The 18,870-nt window shown below is 45.0% G+C and overlaps 1 pseudogene; it reads left to right on the top strand.

Moving 5' to 3' along the window:
- LOC148478878 (complement component C9-like) overlaps window positions 1-18,870 on the top strand; it is a 75,864-nt pseudogene that overhangs the window by 44,291 nt on the left and 12,703 nt on the right.

Raw genomic sequence — 18,870 nt, 5'->3', positions numbered from 1 at the left:
GCGATTCTTGAATTGCCACTATGTCAGCTCTTTGATCTAAGAAGTATTTTAATGCAAGACGTCGCTTATGAGGTGAATTAAGGCCCTTAACATTTATGCTTAAAAAATTGGCCATGGGGAGGAATCAGATAAATGTGGTGTGGACTTTTTACAAATAGACCTGCACAAAAATGACAAATACAGAGATTGTATGCATAAAAAATTAATAAATAAAATAACAAACATATAAAACAAAAAAATACAACAAACCGAAATAGCATCCATAAAGGAGCTAGAGTTTCTGTCATTGAAACAGAACATGACAGAAAAATTGGAAGTATGGGGGGAGACTCAAAGAGAAGACCACCTAGTACCCCTCATTTCAAATAATTCCTTCAATTGTAATATTAACAACATAGATAGCATTCAAAAATCGTAGATAACGTACATCATAAAGCCGTAAACCTAATACACATAGGAAGTACAGGTAAAAAAAATAAAAAACAGAAAGAGCATATTGAATAACAAAATTCTAAATATAGCTTGGAATGGTAGAACTACATCCAGTAACTGTAAAGATACTACACCTCAAGGGATCACCTCGGCACTGTGGACCATTCTTGGGGTATAGGTTTAGGAGGCATATTGGTAGGATTAGTAAGAGCAACACCCCATTTTTGAAGAATAGCCGGCCCATCTTCTGGAGATTGTATGACTGTATACGAGCCATTTCTTGTTACAATCAGTTTAGTCGGGAATCCCCATCTATACTGAATATTTTCTTTACGCAAGGCCAGTGTAATTGGGAGGAAAAGACGTCGTTTTGCCAGAGTCGCTGGGGAAATGTCAGGGAACAGTTGGAGATTGTCCAGACATTCAACTGTGGGGGAGGAAGAGAGAGTAGCCTTAAGTATACGCTCCTTAATATGGAAGAAGTGAACTCTAAGGAGGGTGTCTTTAGGTGCTTGGGCTGGAGCTTGTTTGGATTTTGGAAGTCTATGGATTCTGTCAATCAGAAGTTCCGAGGGTAAGGCATCAGGAAGAAGTTTCTGGAATAATTCCGTGGTATAATCATATAACTCAGCATTTGTGACGGAGTCCGGAATACCTCTTATTTTAATGTTGTTGCGTCTGGAGCAGTCTTCCAGATCTGTTACCTTGTCCCGCACAGAGGCTAATTCCTCCTGCAGAGAATAGTGTGCTGAGATTAGGTCATTATGTGATGCAACCAATTCTTCCATTTTAGATTCCAAATGGTCGGTACGATCTCCGATTTCACTAATATCAGCACTCAGAGATTGAATGGTAGATTTTAATTCCGAGGTTATATCCACCTTAAATGACGTTAACATAGTATGAATGGAACGCAGGGTAACTGGACCATCTAAACTGTCCTCATTTTCCTGAGAAGGTACAGGAGGACCACTTGCTTGTCTAGGTGGGGATTTTGGAGACGTAGCAGACTCAGGTGGTGATTGTTGAAGACGGCTTTTAGTAGAGGTAGAAGAGGATCCAAAAAAGTGAACAGGTGGAGCCGATTTGGCCGCTTTTATTCTTTTCGGAGCCATACCGATGTGTTCCAATGAAGCGGCACCTCCAACTAGAGTGTCGAGTAGATACAGGTACTGGTGATGTTTCAATTTGTGGTCGGTGGTTACATTGAGAAGGAAAGATTAAATCTGCATGTTGATAAGTTTCAGAGGGGCATCAGGGCCAACGCAAAAAGCTGTTTCAGAGAGACATAGTGAGTCGCAACTAGTAACGACACTTCAGTAGTCCGCCAGGGCTCCTGGAGAACAAGTAGGCATAGAGAGCAAGAACCATAGAGGTGACTGATTTTGTGATTATATATTTGCACAGATGATCCAAAATGGCGTCTGCTATAACTCTATTACTCTCTGAAGAGGGCACCGCAATATTAAGGAGACCAGAGTCAAAACAGCAACCCCGGACCAGCCGACAGGTCACTCATCACGGCCACCTATAGCTGCAGTATCTCAGTGTGTACTCAGGGAGCAGATTTAAGGGAGCCAGGAATCAGGAGCCACAGTCTAACACAGCAATCAATAGATTTGATAATATCTTGTACCTGTGTATAGAGGTGGTTGGTCAAGGGGGCCCTGGTGAGGTGTCCTCTTTACTCCTGGTGTCAGGGTCTCCCAAGCGGCTGATGCTGAGGTGGTGCAGGGGGAGTTATAAGGGAGCCAAAATGGCGCCCTCCCACGATTCGCGGCTCCGTTTGCGGGCCTCTCCTGGGTTCCCCCGCCTCCACAGACCGCCCAGACCACCACTCCAGCCAGGCAGAGTGGGGTCCAAGGTGACAGGACGGCCGCGGGAGAGTCCGGCCGCGATCGGCGGCAAGTGCGGTACCGGCGGGCCTGGCTTGGAAATCGAGGCCGGGGACTCCGGAGGCGGAGTAGGCCGCAAAGGCCCCAGAGGAGGTAAACCTTCGCGACTGCTAGCCGGGGGATCAGCGGAGCCCCGAGGAGGTAGTTATGCAGGAGAGGTCTCCCCAAACAGCAAGGGGCAAACGTAGCAGGGTAATCCACTAGGGTTTGTAGGGAGCTGAAGGGCAACACGTCTACCCTGGTATCCAGTCAGGCCATGCCCCCTTCACCACTTTTACAAGGACGCTAATACAGAGTTGCCTACATTTTCAGATCTCTTCCCGGGAGAAGCCCGGGTAAGAGAAGCAGGAGGGGGGTGATGGGGGCGGGGTCTGACGATTTGCGTCATTAAGCCCCGCCCCCTCACGGTAAATGTGCCCCCTACAGGGAGACCCGCAATCGCCGTGGGTATTCTCCTCTTTCTGCCCACTTCACTAGGAAGTGGGCAGAATGCGGGAGAAATGCCTACCCTTCCGGGGGTGCGGGGGGTTACCCGAAAAATCGGGAGCCTCCCGCGAAAACCAGGAGGGTAGGCATGTATGCGCTAATAGCAAGCAATTGTTAAAACTTAAGTACCCAAAATAGCTTTATTAGGGCTATTAGTACTCATTTATATTGATCCCCAATGTTAGTGCTTCTTTTTGGGGGGTTCAGGCTGATTTCCCCAATTCTGACAGCACTTTCTGCCTGTTTCACATTTGCCGGGTCCCGTTTTCTCGTGGTTTGGATTTGAATACGGCGAATAGTGCGCACGATAAGTTTCCACGTCCAAAACACGCGATGACGGCGAAAAGTCTGGCATGCTAAACTTTTCCGCAGGTGTGAACTAACTGAATACCGCCCTTACTCTCTAATCCCCTTCATCACATAACTATGCCCCCCGCTCCCCTGTTTATGCCCATATTCCCTCCAGAATGTAAACTGTCACAAACAGAGCCCTCTCTCCTACTGTCTAGTAATGATGTCATCTGTGGGCTGTGATCATATAGTACACACATATTCCTCCGCGCTTTACAGATATTTTATTAATTTCATTAATGCATATCAGTGAATGATTTTAACATGTAAATTTGTCTACCTGACTAATGTACCTACGTGACTTTGTTGTATTTTATCCCTATGTGCAACACTGCAGAACCCTTGTGGCACCATATAAAAAGATAATAATAATGATAACAAGGAGATGTCACAGAATGTGAGGTAGATAATGAGAAGGCGCAGGGTCCACCTATAGCAGTGTTGTAGGAGACGTACAGATGTGTCCTAGTTACACATCTGTGCTGCAGTCACGCTACAGAGTCCCTCTCGGTGCGCCAGGTTTCGTGAGATGCTGCTAGCGATGGGCGTCTTTTTTCATATTTTTGGCAGAAAATGCATCTAAGGGCCATATTCATTTAGAGGCGAAAAGTCCGTTATCGGTGATAAACGTAATTTTCGCCAGTTTCAATTATCCCCATGTTCAATTTCAAAGACTTTTCGCAGGTGCGAGAAGTCTTTGTAAAAAATACAGGGATAAGTTTTCACCACTGCAGAGGTGGCGAAAAAAAGTGCAGACTTGGGGTTTGGGGGTGCAGAATAAAATAGCCAGCAGCCTTTGGAATGTCCCCTTAATGTAATCCGTGTCAAAAAAATTTAAAAAAATTCCTTAGGACACCCCAAAAAAGGTACTTTCATTTTGGGGTGAAAAACAAAATGTTGAGGAACAAACTTAAAAACTAGCGAAATAGCCTCAGGGGGGCTCCCCATGTATGCGGCAGGTGTTTTCTAGAATGTGGCTGGTTGCGGCAGGTGGATTTTTGAAGAAGTAAAAAAAAAAACACTTTAAGGACTTAAAAATATGCTTGCACCCATTTTCATGTACCCCAAATTTGATTTTCCAAATAAAAAAAGATAAGTGCTATTCTTCACCACTTCTTCACAGGCGCATTTATGCACCTGCCGAGGCTATTTAAAAACCCTGATTACCTTCAGCAGGCCAAATCGGGGGTACCCATAGTGATCCCCCATGTCAGAACATCTTTTGGGGGGGTGACAGGCTGATTTCCCCTAAAGTGACAGAACTTTCCGATACTTACCTTTCGGCCGGGTCCCGTTTTCGCCGGATCCTAATTGAATACGGGGATAAGCGGGCACACGCTCGATACTTTATTCCTGCAAAAAACGGCGATGATGGCGAAAAGGCCGACCTCGGACTTTTCGCCTCAAATTGAATGTGGCCCTAAGTCGCAATGCGATGCAACTAGGATGTACCAGTATACTGTGATTAATATGTATATCTGTGTGCATCTGGGTCTCTGATTCTGTATAAGAAGGGCTACAATGTAGCAGCCACAGCTTTTTACATTCCAAGTTTTGCGGAGGTTCATATACAGACTCAGGTGCACACAGATATACACGTGTCACATATCACATTAATTCGCAGTCTGCTGATGCGTCCTATTTGCATTGCATTGCGAAAAGATGCCCAATGCTAGGACAGTCTCACGGGACCTGACGGCTCACTCACGCCAGGCAAGTTGCGCTGTGTGGTGAATTATAGGCTAGATGTATAAGGGCACATCTGTATAAGTGATGTGGGAAATAGTGAAATTACTGTAAAGGTGCGTATACACTACATGAGAGTGGGGAACGACTGTACGATTACAACATTGTAATTGTTCATCATCCTGTGCAGTGGGTAATGTGCCTACACTGAATGATATGTCGTTCAGTGCAGACACCCTCCCTCATCCCCGAACATGCACAACCTGTCGATATTGGCAGGTTGGCCCACATGTTCAGGCGATGATAGATGCCGAAAACGACTAGCGGGAGCACGCATTGTTGGTCGTTGCCGACATATTCACTGCACGATTAATGAACGATAACGATGTCGTAATCGTTCAATCACTCATTTTTCTCGTGTAGTGGATATTCACCTTTAGGGGCCTTTTCATCATTACATAATTATCACTAGTGATAATTGTGTTTTAAACTCGCTGCGAGTTTAAAAAATATTTTGGAGGTATTCATCATGCCTCCCTCACAAAAGTATCACTTCCGAAAAGCCGCTCTTTTTACGAAGTCAGCTTTTCAGAAAAGTGTTACTCCCCTCAAAGCGGGCACTGCAGTGCGATCCTGCTCCCCTTTCCAAGGGTCCCCGTGGATGACCATCTGCCCCCGCACCTCCTTCCCTCCACGACCGCTGATGTCGGTCTGCCCCCCGCACCCCTTCCCCCCCCCACCACCACCACTGCCGCTGATGTTTGCCTGCCCCTGCACCCCCCACTGCAGGGAGCTGCAGCTGCGTTCTGTTCTCCGCTGCCTACCACGCCCGCTTGCCCGCTCTGCAGCAGCCCACAGAGGACAAGCAGGATGCTGGGGAAAGGGAGCAGACTAGGGAGCTGGGGCAGTGATGTGTCCTGACTCACGATCAGCTGCAGCCGCGGTTCCTCCGTCTGTAATTGCTGGAGCCCTGTCAGGCGGCTGCTGACCTTCTGGCTGGCCGGGATGGAACGCGCTCCCCCGCCGGTAATTGCGTGGCTACTGTCCTGGCTGGTCGGGGGGGAATGAGCCCCCCCCCTGAAACATCGCTGGAGTCCGATCCTGCACCCTCCACCAAACTCCCCCAGGCCGCCGCATCCTCTCCTCCCCTCCGTCACACTCTCACTGCGGTTCTCCCGAAGCTCTCAGTTTTGGGGCTCTGCAGTGCAGACACAGCAGGGAGGGATCTTAATAGATCCCTCTGCTGTGGCTGACATGTATATCTTCACAGACTGTCGTATAAACAGCAGCCTGTGAAGACTATCGGAAGCTGTACGCCACCTCAAGGTGGCGAACAACTTCTCAGTCTAGTTCCGAAAAAAAAGCTTTTTCGGAACTTGATGAATTTTATAATTTCTGCATCCCCATACTAAAGTATGGGGACTGTGGAAATTATTAATTCACAATTGTAACCAGGAGATATGTGTGATATCTCCTGCGTTACATGATTGATGAATGGGGCTGACACTTAAATTATACAAAATTAGGTATTTTTCACCTGCTTTTGTATAAATTAAGTGATAATGAAATGCCTCTTAAGCTGGGCATCCACTATACAATTTTCTGTCAGATCTCTGTCCAATCTGGCTGGTTGGAATGAAAACCTGGTAATGTATGGGAGCAAATGACAGTCGATCATATGGTTTTAAACACTGAAAGAAGGACAACAAAAATTGTTGAAATTGGTTACATTTGTGTGTTTTAACCAATTTGAACGTCCATTTTTGGCTATTTTCCAGTGTTTGTGAGTAAATGGACGACTGTCATTTGCTCCCATACATTACCAGGTTTTCATTGCAACCAGCCAGATTGAACAGATATCTGACAGAAAATTGTATAGTGGATGGCCAGCTGTAGTCTAATTTGTTTTCTGTGAAACAATATACAGTAACCTTGGCCCATACTTATTCACTGGAAATATTTTGTATTTATATACAAAAAGTCCTGGTTAAATCCTTAAAACACAGAGCATTCTAATGTCACCAGAAACTAAATTATATTCACACAATGTATCACTTTACAATGTCTCTTTAGCTAAATGAATCATCCTGGGTTACTAATCTGTGACAACGGTCGGTTGATGCTAGATCCTATGTGGCTAAAGGACCTCTGTGGCGTATCCATCACGTGACCGCTGCAGGAGGCTGGACCGCTCCTGTGTTACCATCCACGAGGGCATAGAGGGGGAGTAAATATTTGTGGCGAGCGCAGCGAGCCACCGTGCCTGAAGCGTAGCGACCCCGCAAGGGGACACTTAGCATCCCCGCCCCCCCCCTTTCAGGCCGGGTCACGTGGGTGTGACGTCACAGGTCCATCAGCGCTGTATAGTCTAGTCCTAACCATGAGCATATTGTAATCCTGAGAGTTTTGTTTCCTTTTTATCTCCACAGTTGCAGCAAATTTATACTCTCGTTCCGGGTGACTTACGAGACTCATATAACAAGACAAAGTTCCTAGAGAGAGCCATTGAAGACTACTTTGAGGAGTATGATGTGTGTAAATGCCAGCCGTGTCAGCATGGTGGTACTGTGGCACAGATTGATGGGGAATGTGTGTGTAAATGCCCTGTGGAATATACTGGCATAGCCTGCCAGACACTAAAGCATGAACTGTTTATAAGTGAGTAATACATTCAAACTCTCTAACAAGATGTTTTAGAAGAAGCACAATTAATTTCAGGACACCTTGGATTTGGCCGAATCCTTGAGATTTTGAGTTTGGCCAGAAACCTTGGAATCAACCACAAGAATCTGGATACTACTTCATGGAACTGTATTTTGCAGGATGCAGAGTTGGGCTAGATTACAGATCAGATTTTGAGATGTATTAAGCTTTCTAAAGAGTCGAGAAGTGGACTATTGGAAGCAACCAGCTTCTACCTACCTATAAAATTATAGAAAGTATTTGATGGGATGTAGTAAACATCCCAGCGTGCGAGATGCCGTCGGTCTAAATACCGAAGCTAAAATCCCAACAGGTCAGGATCCTGGCACCAGGATCCCGACCACCGGCATCCAGGTGTTAGGGGGAGGTTAGGGTTAGGCACTAGGGGGAAGGTTAGGCACCGGGGAGAGAGTGTTAGGATTAGGGTGCAGGGAGGAGGGGTTAGGTTTAGGCACTAGGGGAGCAGGTTAGGATTAGGCACCGGGGAGGCAGTGTTAGGTTTAGGGTGCGGGGAGGGGGAGGTTAGACTTAGGCATTAGGAGGGGAGGTTAGGGTTAGACTTACCTTTATTCCTTATGGGTGTCGGGATTCTGACTATCGGGATGCCGCTGTCGGATTTCATACCCAACCCATACTTGATAAATGCTAGCTTGTAGCTGACTGGTTGCTATGGGAAACCTCTCCACTTGTCTACTCCAGTCTTTAAAGGGCTTGATACATCTCGCCTTATATAATTCAGGATTCTCCTGATCAACTAAGTTTTGGATTAGGTTTGGCGGCATAAATCAAAACTATTGCTTGTGTGTATACACACACAGGTGTATATCTAATCTAAAGGCAATAATTTCTGGCAAACTAATAGGTTTTATTTGCTAACGTCACAATTTTTATTAAGTTTATTATTATTAGATTTCCAAAATTATATCTACTGTAGAAGATGCTACAGTGGGTTTTTTTTTACATTCTGCTGGAGAGAAAGCACATATTCTATGTCTTCAAGTGTGAAGGAGAATTCAGGTGACATGTACAGTATCATATGAGTAATATAAGATAACAATCTCCTATCACCATCCCTGCCTATTCAGATTCAGAACATAGCCAGGAGCCAGTAAGTCTACTGCTACATTATTACGTCATGGAAAATAAAAATCCTCAGAATGGAAAACACAGTCCATAGCCTGCAGCAGCACTGACTGTTGCAAAACATGTCAGAATTTACTCACCATAAGACAGTGTAGGTTACTTCCTTCCAACCCATACCCAGATCCACCCCAACCTTGTTATAACTTGGCCACACCACCTTGGAGGTCTGCAATATAGGAACTATTGGGAGGTATGCCATTGGGAGCAATTACCAGTCAGATACCTAAACATTGTAAGTAAAATATGTCATCTCTGATTCCCTAGACACCGGGGGGCACCATGTTGTCTACTTGATGCCACTAGTGGCCCTCATCGATTTTAAAATGTATAACAGATGAAGCAGCCTTTGTTGTAGCTTAGATGCTGGAGGGGGTGTGGCCAAACATGGGGGCATTACCACGCTCCTGCTCAATAAAACTCAGATTAAAATATTAGGGGCACTAAAGCATTCCTTCTCCTTTATGGCTGTCCTGTTATGTCCTCCTTTATTACAGGCCTGGGCACAGGTAATTAGTATGCACCCCACCCCTTCCCGACAGCCCTGCCTCCCTCTACTCACCAAATAACACCAATTAGCTTGAATCTTATCCAATGAAGTGTCCTGGCTGTGTATAGAACAGTGGGTATTACGTAACACAAATATACAGGGAATACAGTTACTCTGGCCTAGCGGATAACAAGAAGAGTGCCTATGCAGTACAAAAGTGAAGGCCTTCTCCAAAACTAGAAAAGGAAGAAGGTTTGGCTAATGTAGAGGGGGAAGGCCCTGTTTGCCAGCATCTTTCGATGCCAACTGTATCACACTACCAGCAGCCGCACAAAACTGGCAATTGTTAATGCCTGCTTTAATAATAGTGCTGAATAATAATTCTGCAATACAGTAGTCACACGCGCTTTCCCCACCAACAGCCACGATTGCTCACCCATGTATCAAGTGTTCCTCATACCACTTAGATCCTCCAGTCATTGGGGCAGAGCCATCTGCTTCTCGTCATAAAATTTAGCTTGGATTACGATCACCTTAGACCAGAGGTTCTCAAACTCTGTCCTCAGGACCCCACACAGTTCATATTTTCCAGGTCACCCAGCAGGTGCACAGGTGTAATATTGGCTTAATTCAGCAGTGATCGCAAATGCACTTTGTACGCAGATCAAGCAATTGTCGGCTATAAGCCGCAATGCACGTGCGCGGCAATGGCACTGCGATTGCGCGCGCACATAGGAAATCATCGCAGAGGGAGTGACAGCCCGCGATCGTTTGGGGGTGGTGACGGGGGAGTGTTTGGAAAAACGCAGACGTGCCCGTCCGTTTTAACGGTGTTGCTTGGGCGTGCATAAATTAGTCACTGTGATGGCCTACATACCTTGAGGACTCACTGCATGCGACGAGACAGTTTCTGCGGCTGGTCAGGTCTGCTGTAATTGTGCGTGATGGGCTTCGATGTTACCGATGTATACACAGGAGTGCGAGGTATTACGGATGTGAGAAAGCAGCAGTGGGTGTCTCTATGCTGGCTGCGTTGTGGCAGGCATTAGCATATTTTCGCAGCTGCATTCCGTACGAAATCGCAGCTGAAATCGTAATTGCGATCCGTACTTAATTAGGCCCTATGTTGGCACTTTATAAATAAAAGATGAATAATAATGATGAAGTGAGTTGGAATCAGTTGTAACATGCGGACCAGAGACATTTCAATGAAGAAGACAAAAGAAGAAAATAATCTTTTCTTCTTTTGTCTTCTTAACATTAATACATGTACTCTCAGGGGAGCACCTCCACATGAGTGACTATTGTTTATTCATAATAGTAATTTCCTCTGCAATTGTGGATAACTATAGCATTATATTACATATAAATTGATATACATTTCGGATCAGTTCCAATCAGGGCTGGTGCAAGGTTTCAGGGCACCCTAGGCAACATTTCACCAACCGCCCCTGCTCCCTCCTGCCACGCATCAATCTCCCCAGTTAAATACCATGCCACACAGCAGTGTCCCAAATTCATAATATAGATTACACATAGCAGAGCACCAAAATCATAATGTACCTCATAACACTGCCACAAATTCATTATATGCCACTCAGCTATGAATTATGCCATTCATTATTTTTTATGTGGACTCAGCGGTGCCCTCCAGTGGCCGACGCCCTTAGGCGGCTGCCTAAGGTTACCTAATGGTAGCACCAGCCCTGGTCCAACCCACCTGTGCTCAGGTCTCCCAGCTTTTCCCTGATTTCCCTGTAAACCTAACATTTAAATGAAGCCCAATTGCATCTGCGCCAAAAGTCTGCTTAGCACCATATTGAAACAAGGCTATTTCATATTATTGTTATTACTATTAACATTTATTGATATAGCGCCAGAATATTCCATTGCGCTTCCCAATTGAACTCAGTAATACAAGTAGATTGGGTTCTAACAGATAGTCGGAGATGTAAGATTCCGTCAGTATAGACACACAGGGCCTGATTCAGAAGTGAACGCTGTTGCTGCCGACTTTTTGCAGAGTTGCAGCAGTGATAATATGCTAATGCTAGTCTCAGCCTCCCCCTTGTGTACTAGAGAGCGCTGGACCGTGCAAACACAGAGACACCCACTTTCAAAGCCCCTAGACAGTGCAACTCCGTCTGTGGTTCTGAAGAATCCTCCATCGGCGCACCATCGTGTTTGCCATTGATACATACACCAGCCTATGGCAGACGCAGTGTTTCTTTCTGAAATCCTTTTGAACATGGCCTCTGTGGCTGCGGCTCTGCAGCAGAGAACGCAGCCGCCTTCACCGACACTCCCATAAAACACCTCGAGACGTCCTCCCAGTCAGAGCAGGTCGCACTACCCTAGTTATGGCCCTCCTCCCAGTCACCGGCCTGGAATGCCCATGGTTTTGCCTTTCCATTCCTAATGCCAGCAGTCCCGTATGCAACAGTGTACACTTCGTAGATCACATGCACTGTAGAAGATTTGGCTTCACGTGGCTTGACATAACTATCGGGGAAACCTGTGGTCATGAGATGGCAAAGAGATCAGCTGTTAAAGATAAGAATAGACAGTGATTAGGGTTGTGCGAGTTGCAATTATATTCCAAAAGTAAGTGTCTATTATACTGTGCTTAGTAAATGAGTGATGATTAATCAGCGTATGCTTATATTCATAGAGCCTATCAGACCCGTAGAAGGACGCTGGAGCTGCTGGTCACCTTCATCTGCATGCTCCTGGAGAACAGCAACAAGAACCCGAACATGCATAAACCCGGCAGCACAACTGGGTTATATCCCATGTCTGAGAGGAAATATTAAAAGAGTAGAATGTTAAAACTGTAGGAGCCAAGATGTTGACATACTAGTCCACTTGTCTGTGAATCAGTGGTGATCCCAACCCTTGGCCCAGGCCTTCATGGTCTATTCACAGACATGAGCCTGTTGTTATTGCTGTGTATTGTTACTCTGTTGGTAATAAATAAATGCATATGTAATAATGAGTTGGTGTTTTTAGCACTAAACTAATAATCACATTATAACAGTACAACAGTGAAATGAATAATGCTAAATATTTCCAGTCTGCATATTTTGCTGTAAGAGAATCTTAGTCATAATCCATAATGCAAATATCTGTCTAATAAAGTCTGCCATGGATGAGGCTTGTTCACATCATGCAACAGATAGGTGGATTAGACAAAACACAATAGACAGGTTTGGTTCATACTCGCCTAATCTCCTGGAATGGCCGGGAGGCTCCTAAATATTGGGGGCTGGTCCCGGCTGTCCAGAAGAGCATTCAAGTGTCCTCGGAGACTGCAATGTACACCGACACGTTTGGCTGGCACCGCCCGTTTTTCTAAAGTCGCCAACTATGGTTTAGTTTATTTATAATGCAGCCTAGGCAAATACTTTCTGCTGACACCATTAGAAGGCCCAGGGGCATGACCCAGGTCTTTTTGGTTGTGTCTGGCCTGATAATTTGCATGGTATTTTGTACTAAATATGAATGCGTGAATTAAGTTTAACATCCAATTATCTTAAAAGCCATTCATTTGATGGATGGTTTGAGTGACCACATCCAAGCAATCTCCTAATGACCATACCCAAACCGGTACATGTGTTCCCAGTCTCAATCACAGGTAGATTGACCATAGGGATGGCCATCTACCATCAATAGTTAGAAATCATCGATGGTTAACTGTGTGGGAGCCAAAGGTTTTTCTTTTTCTTGACGGGACAGGGATTAGACCCGCCCCCCCAGGTGGCCGCTAAGCTTGACTTTTTGTCTTTTATTGAACCATGGCCTGCTGTGCCCCCCGGCAGTGGTGGTCATCATTGGTCAATTCTGGCAAATGCAAGGCCAGGATGTGATGCAAGGCCACACCCCCATTATTCACAGCACGCCCCTTGCGCACGGAAATAATGCCAAGGCCTGTTTTAAGCCACAATACGTCTCTGGTCTCAATTGACTTATATATTTGCTTTTTGGACAGAAGAGACAATGATTTTGGAGAGTGGCAAATTTTAACTATCATGTCTAAAACAACCAGACTGGCCGGCATATAAAATGGCTGGGAGGACGAAATGTCTATTGCCTTAGTAACTGCACCTTGGCTCTAACAAAACTTGCATCTATACTTTAACAAAAACTGTTGTTGATCTGACATACCAATATAAAGGAGACGGGAAAGCATCCAGGTGAGGAACGAATGTGAAAAGCAGAAGTGGGAGTGTAGAGATGTTTCATTGTGTTACACTTGAAGGAGACATCACCATGAAATAGATCTATAGTACTTTACTTGAGGATTTCTAAAAACGGTGTTTGATGCTGTGAGAGTCTATAATAATTTATAGAGTGTTTATTTAAAACATACTGTAAGATTCAAACAAGAATGGCAGCTGCTCAATCAATCTAGCAGTACTAATCAGGTGCATGAAAGGGAGGGGTCATACTATGTAGAAAAAGGAGGGGGGTTTAACCCCCTATTGTTCCTCAGCACACTGAATAATATTTGCAACAATATATGAAGACTATATGGTCATAGAAATTCAGAGATATTGGTTGCATGCATTTGCAAATACATGGGAAGCTGCTAGGCCACGTCACGGCTTCTCTGTCACTAGGGCGTAGGGCCCCCGGGGCTGGTCTGGCTGGGCCTCCCCAGGGCATCACCACTTAATACACATAGTTGCTTTTCACATCACCTGTTATATTTGTATTTTATTCATGTAATATTTCACATATATTTTAACCCCTTTTTTCAACACTTATTAATTAGTTTTACACATCTATACTTTACTCTGCACTGTCACTCTTTTTCCATTTTTCGTGTGATGCCCTGGGGGGGTCCTGGGCTGGATATTTTTGGGGTGCTCTGTGCCCCGGACGTGAACCCCTTAGTGTTAGGGACTGCTAGTGACAGAGAAGCCGTGACGTGGCCTAGCAGCTTCCCATGTATTTGCAAATGCATGCAACCAACATCTCTGAAATTTTATGACCATATAGTCTTCATATATTGTTGCAAGTATTATTCAGTGTGCTGAGGAACAAAAGGGAGTTAAACCCCCCTTCTTTTTATACTGTAAGATTCATCAGTATTTATGAGCAAAAGCCATTTTCCTTCACACAAATATCATGAGATTGAAACACCATCACATTGAACGAGCAGCTGAAAGAGAGCAACAGCTGAAAGATCCCAGAATAGGATACCAAGTTTGGACACTGTGAAGAAAAGATAAACTGAAGACGCATTGACACATCCTATGTACTTGTTAAACCAATCATATGTATTCTTTTCTGTCAAACCATTTTTGGCAAATGTTTGTAACAGAAGTTTTCTGAAGTTATAAAAGACAGCTCAAAGAGGATGTACCTCTGAGAGCTGAGTGGAATTCATCACAGTGTGTGTGTTGAGTTTTTCTTATCTCCCCAGCCATCTGGAAGGAAAATTAATAATACAGGAGCAGCGTTTCTCATACCGTGATCCAGTGGTAGGAAGCCTCGTCACCCTAACAATGCTGTAATAGATGCAAAGTCTTAGCAGTGCAGACATCAAACAGACATTCTCACACTTCATCTGGGAATGGTAGACAGGGCAAAAGTAAAACAATTCCGCATGAAGTAAGTAGCCAGACCACTTCCTCTTCCATTATTGATGACACTGCAGTCTAAAAGAAAACTAGAATTGAAAAGAGAAGCTTTTACAAAACTTTCAAAACTAAATATGCAAAATTCTTAACGATTAAACTACCCCCACCCCTTCACATCACCATCCACACATATAATAATTGTCATTTTACTTTTTTATCTCAATTTATCTATCCAGCAATCAGGCGCCAGTGTTCTCCCCACACTATATTTCTCAGCCTGATCACCCGGAAAAGTTCCCCTGCCGCCCAAAACAATGATGTGGCCGAAAGTTGTGCTGCACTGACGTTACATATACTGTAGAAATATCAGTGCAGCACAATTTATTGGCCCCGTTTATTGGCTCCAGTGCAGCTTGGAGCCATCCCCATCGGAAACAGGATGTTGGCCACCCCTTCCACCTTGACCCCGGCCCACCCTGATGGAGCCGCCCCGTCAGCAGGAGGATGCCGATCACCCCCTACATCTCGGGCCACCCTGCACTGGAGGCAAGCATTTCTGTCTCACAGCCTCCCCCTCTCCAACTCGGTGCCCGCCAAACTGTAAGTGAGATGCAGTACCTGCTGTGACAGGGTTTGATCTGCGCTACACCCTTCCCAATACAGTATGTAATATCGGATTTATGTAAATATCTGAATCAGGCCTAGTATGCAGATACATCTTTATAGGAGAGGATGCCGACGCTTACAATACCGGCATCAGAGTACCGACGCCGGTCAGAATACCGGCGCCAGCATCTCGACCGCTGGGATGCCGAAGGTAAGTAGCGGGTTGGGAGGAGGGTTAGGGGTTAGGCCCTAGGGGGAGGGTTAGGCACTAAGGGGGAAGATTTAGATTTAGAGTGCGGTGAAGGGAAGGTTAGGTTAAGGCACAAAGGGGGGGTTAGTTTCAGGCTGCAGGGAGGGAGGGTTAGGGTAGGGAGAGGGCCTCTTGCTAAAAAATTGTCCTACAATTCCCCCAGAAGGTTTCTCTACCCCTAAATGTCCAGCAGTTATATCATCAAGAGCCAGGTCTAACATTGTTATTCTATAAGGCTGTGGAACTACCAGTTGTTCCACAATGTCTTCCCCATTCCTTGTCACCTGATACAACAAATCTAGATGTATTACTATGTGAGGGTATGACAGCCTACTATCAGGTTCTACTGACATTCCATCAATCACCTTTGTGTTTTTTCTCACTTTTATTAGCTTTAACTATTCAGAGGCAAAAAGATCTTTCCTCAGTTCAAAATCAGGCATATTCTCACATGGTTCAATGACATTCTCTTCCTCGGTTGGTTGGACTGTACATCACTTTGCTCCACACTGCCGTCCTCATCATTCTCTATCTCCCCAACCATACCTACAAAAAAGGGAAGCAGCAATAGAATTGGAGGACACTCATACTGTCACTGGGTCAACAGTATTGACAAATGGGTCCCAACTATCTACGACTGTGAGCATCCTAGTTTCCCAGGAGTGGGGAAAATGTGTCCACAGAATACATTAAGAAAGGATGTAATCCCACAGTAAAAAACAGTGGAACACATGGAAGCTCTATGATCACTTTAGCTATAAAATAGTGCTGAGTTCTAGTTTCATAGATGTGGGCCACTCTGTAAACAGGTCAATATCTACACTTATTTCTGAGCATGCAACATTGCTGCATATGAGCCCAATTTGCATATAGCTCTGAATCAGGAACCTCGGTATTCATAAATATATTCCATCTCCCATCACTCTTTCCAGAAGTCATCGGTTACTGTTGGTGCAAGATTAGTGGACATTGTGGAATACTCATAAGTTCCCTGGTCGCCATATAACTATCAACCATTTCAGCTAGCTGGCCTGCTGTTTTAGAGTCCCTGTGGATCACCAAGGCAAGTATCTCAGGTGTTGATGATCCTTTCCACAATCTGTGGTCCTGTTAAAATCTCTGGCTCTAGCCACTTCTATATGAGATGAAGGAGGTTATGCCTCTGAGAGCTATGTAAACCCAACGCTGAGCAGGGTGCGCTTGATTAAACAGAGTTACACCCAAAAGAATTAAAAATGTCAGCTTTTATTTTGTCACAGTCCATGGCATCAGTAAGGCTCAAGTCAAAACAAGTTTCTGTTGTTCTCCAGAAAGGAAGGGTGGCACAAGACCTGCCCATTGTTGTTTAGACCAGCAGATCTGTTCTTCTGAAAGTTTCTAATTAAGCCTCAATATCAGAGTTATACTGTGCACAAAAGGAGTAGCTTCCAGCTGCTGCACCACTTCTTATAGGGCTTCGTGTTTTTGGAGCTGATGCCTCAAACACTCCACGATGGCCTCCTTACTGTACAGCTGTAGCATGTACTATGGCCTTACCCAGCTTTTCCACCTTAGGGCACGCCAACACAGTCTTTTTCCAAGACCATATAAAAGATGGGTGGCTGATCCTTTAACATTTTCATGAAATTTTATGGCTGCAAATTTGGTGTCACTTGGTGTCCAACTCACAAACGTAATGGGTTGAAGGTAAGTTTGTCACGCTTGAGAACATAAGTAGTTATCTCCATGTATAGGCTTCCAGATTCCTTCCTATGGTAGTGGAAGAGACTCCGCAGACTGACACTCCTTGTATGAGCAGCTTATAGGTGCACTGCTAATCTGCTGTACTGGAAGTCCAAAGACCCTAGATTGGACAAAATGAATATAGGCCCTCTCTCTCTCTATTCACACCAAGGAGCCCTCAATAAAGTTCTTACTCAAACCTTAGTTTGTTGGAAAGCTGATTTTCCAATTCCCTGGACCATCTAAAACTTTCCTGAAGTTGAAATAGTATTATGTTTTATTGAAACCTATTTCATTATGTTAAAATTAATGTGAAATATTTCTAGATGGTAACAACTGCACGGTATCACCTTTCCGAGTGTTCATAGCAATTTTTTGTATCAATATTCTAATATAAGTATGAGTAACTACCGATCTGCTGTTCTTGTTATGCATTCTAGGTCTATTCTCAGTATGTTTTCTTGTTACAGCTCAAGAAAGTTTGTTTCATGAAACTCGCATACATCGCACGAATGTGCGCACCCGAGAAACGCGAGATCCAATTAGAAACGGTAGTCGTGGGAAGTTTGCACAACTATTTTACAAAATGCGACCTGAGAGAATTGGGGAGACCACCCGGGATCCCAAAAAAGAGGAAACTGAGGGCTTGATTCAAAGATGGGCGGAATCGCACAGCCGCACACAAGCGGCTGTGCAATTCCGTCCATTTAAAATGCAAATGCAGAAGGAGGTATCACACACCTCCTTGCTGCATTTGCGTGATCCCAGTGCTGTGACTCAGGTCACAGCCTGGGGTCACCAGTGGAACAATCGCTACCATCGTCCCCTACCGGAAAGCGGGGGCGACACGCCCATGTTTCCTTGAACGCTGCCAGAGGACTGCAAATGAGCAGTACATCTCCTGCGCATGATCAGTCCTCCCACCATCGGAGATGTGCGCTAACCATCGGGTTAGCGTACATCTCTGAATCAGGCCCTGAAACAGCAGCACCATATAGAAGGCTGTTAGTGACTATAAGGGAAAACGGTGTCAAATCGCCAATTTTTGCACTTTTTATTAATGGTTGAAAAATGATAGCGAGCAAGTGATTTTCAGCAAAATAAAGTCTTTCCAGCAATTTGGGGCACAGAAAAATGTCTGCAGAGTAGTTTTTCAGTGTTTCTATAGTTTGTAAAACGTTGGAATATAGGGCCTGATTCAGAGCCACTCGTAAGTGGCAGCTCGTTCGCTCCGAGCGATGTTTGCCCAACTGCGCATGCGTACGGATCGATATACGCATGCGCGAACCAGTCAGTGCGGCCGAAATTCATGTGCTCGCAAAATAGCGAATGCCTGCTAATTTGAGTGACAGGATGAGGCGTATGTGGGTGGTAACAGGGGAAGGTGCTTGAAAACGGGGAGTGGAGATCCGAACGCAGGCGTGCTTAAAGGTCAAAACGGGCGTTTTATGGGTGTGCATATTTAAAACAGCAGCGTCATTGACCACGTCACTGGGTTATTTTATAGCCAGAACTGCTCGCAAA

Source organism: Taudactylus pleione, unplaced genomic scaffold, assembly GCF_031769625.1.
Source record: "Taudactylus pleione unplaced genomic scaffold, aTauple2 ptg000647l, whole genome shotgun sequence".
Lineage (NCBI taxonomy): Eukaryota > Metazoa > Chordata > Amphibia > Anura > Myobatrachidae > Taudactylus > Taudactylus pleione.
Note: the sequence above shows the minus strand (reverse complement) of the source record. Positions and strands in the feature narration are given on the sequence as shown.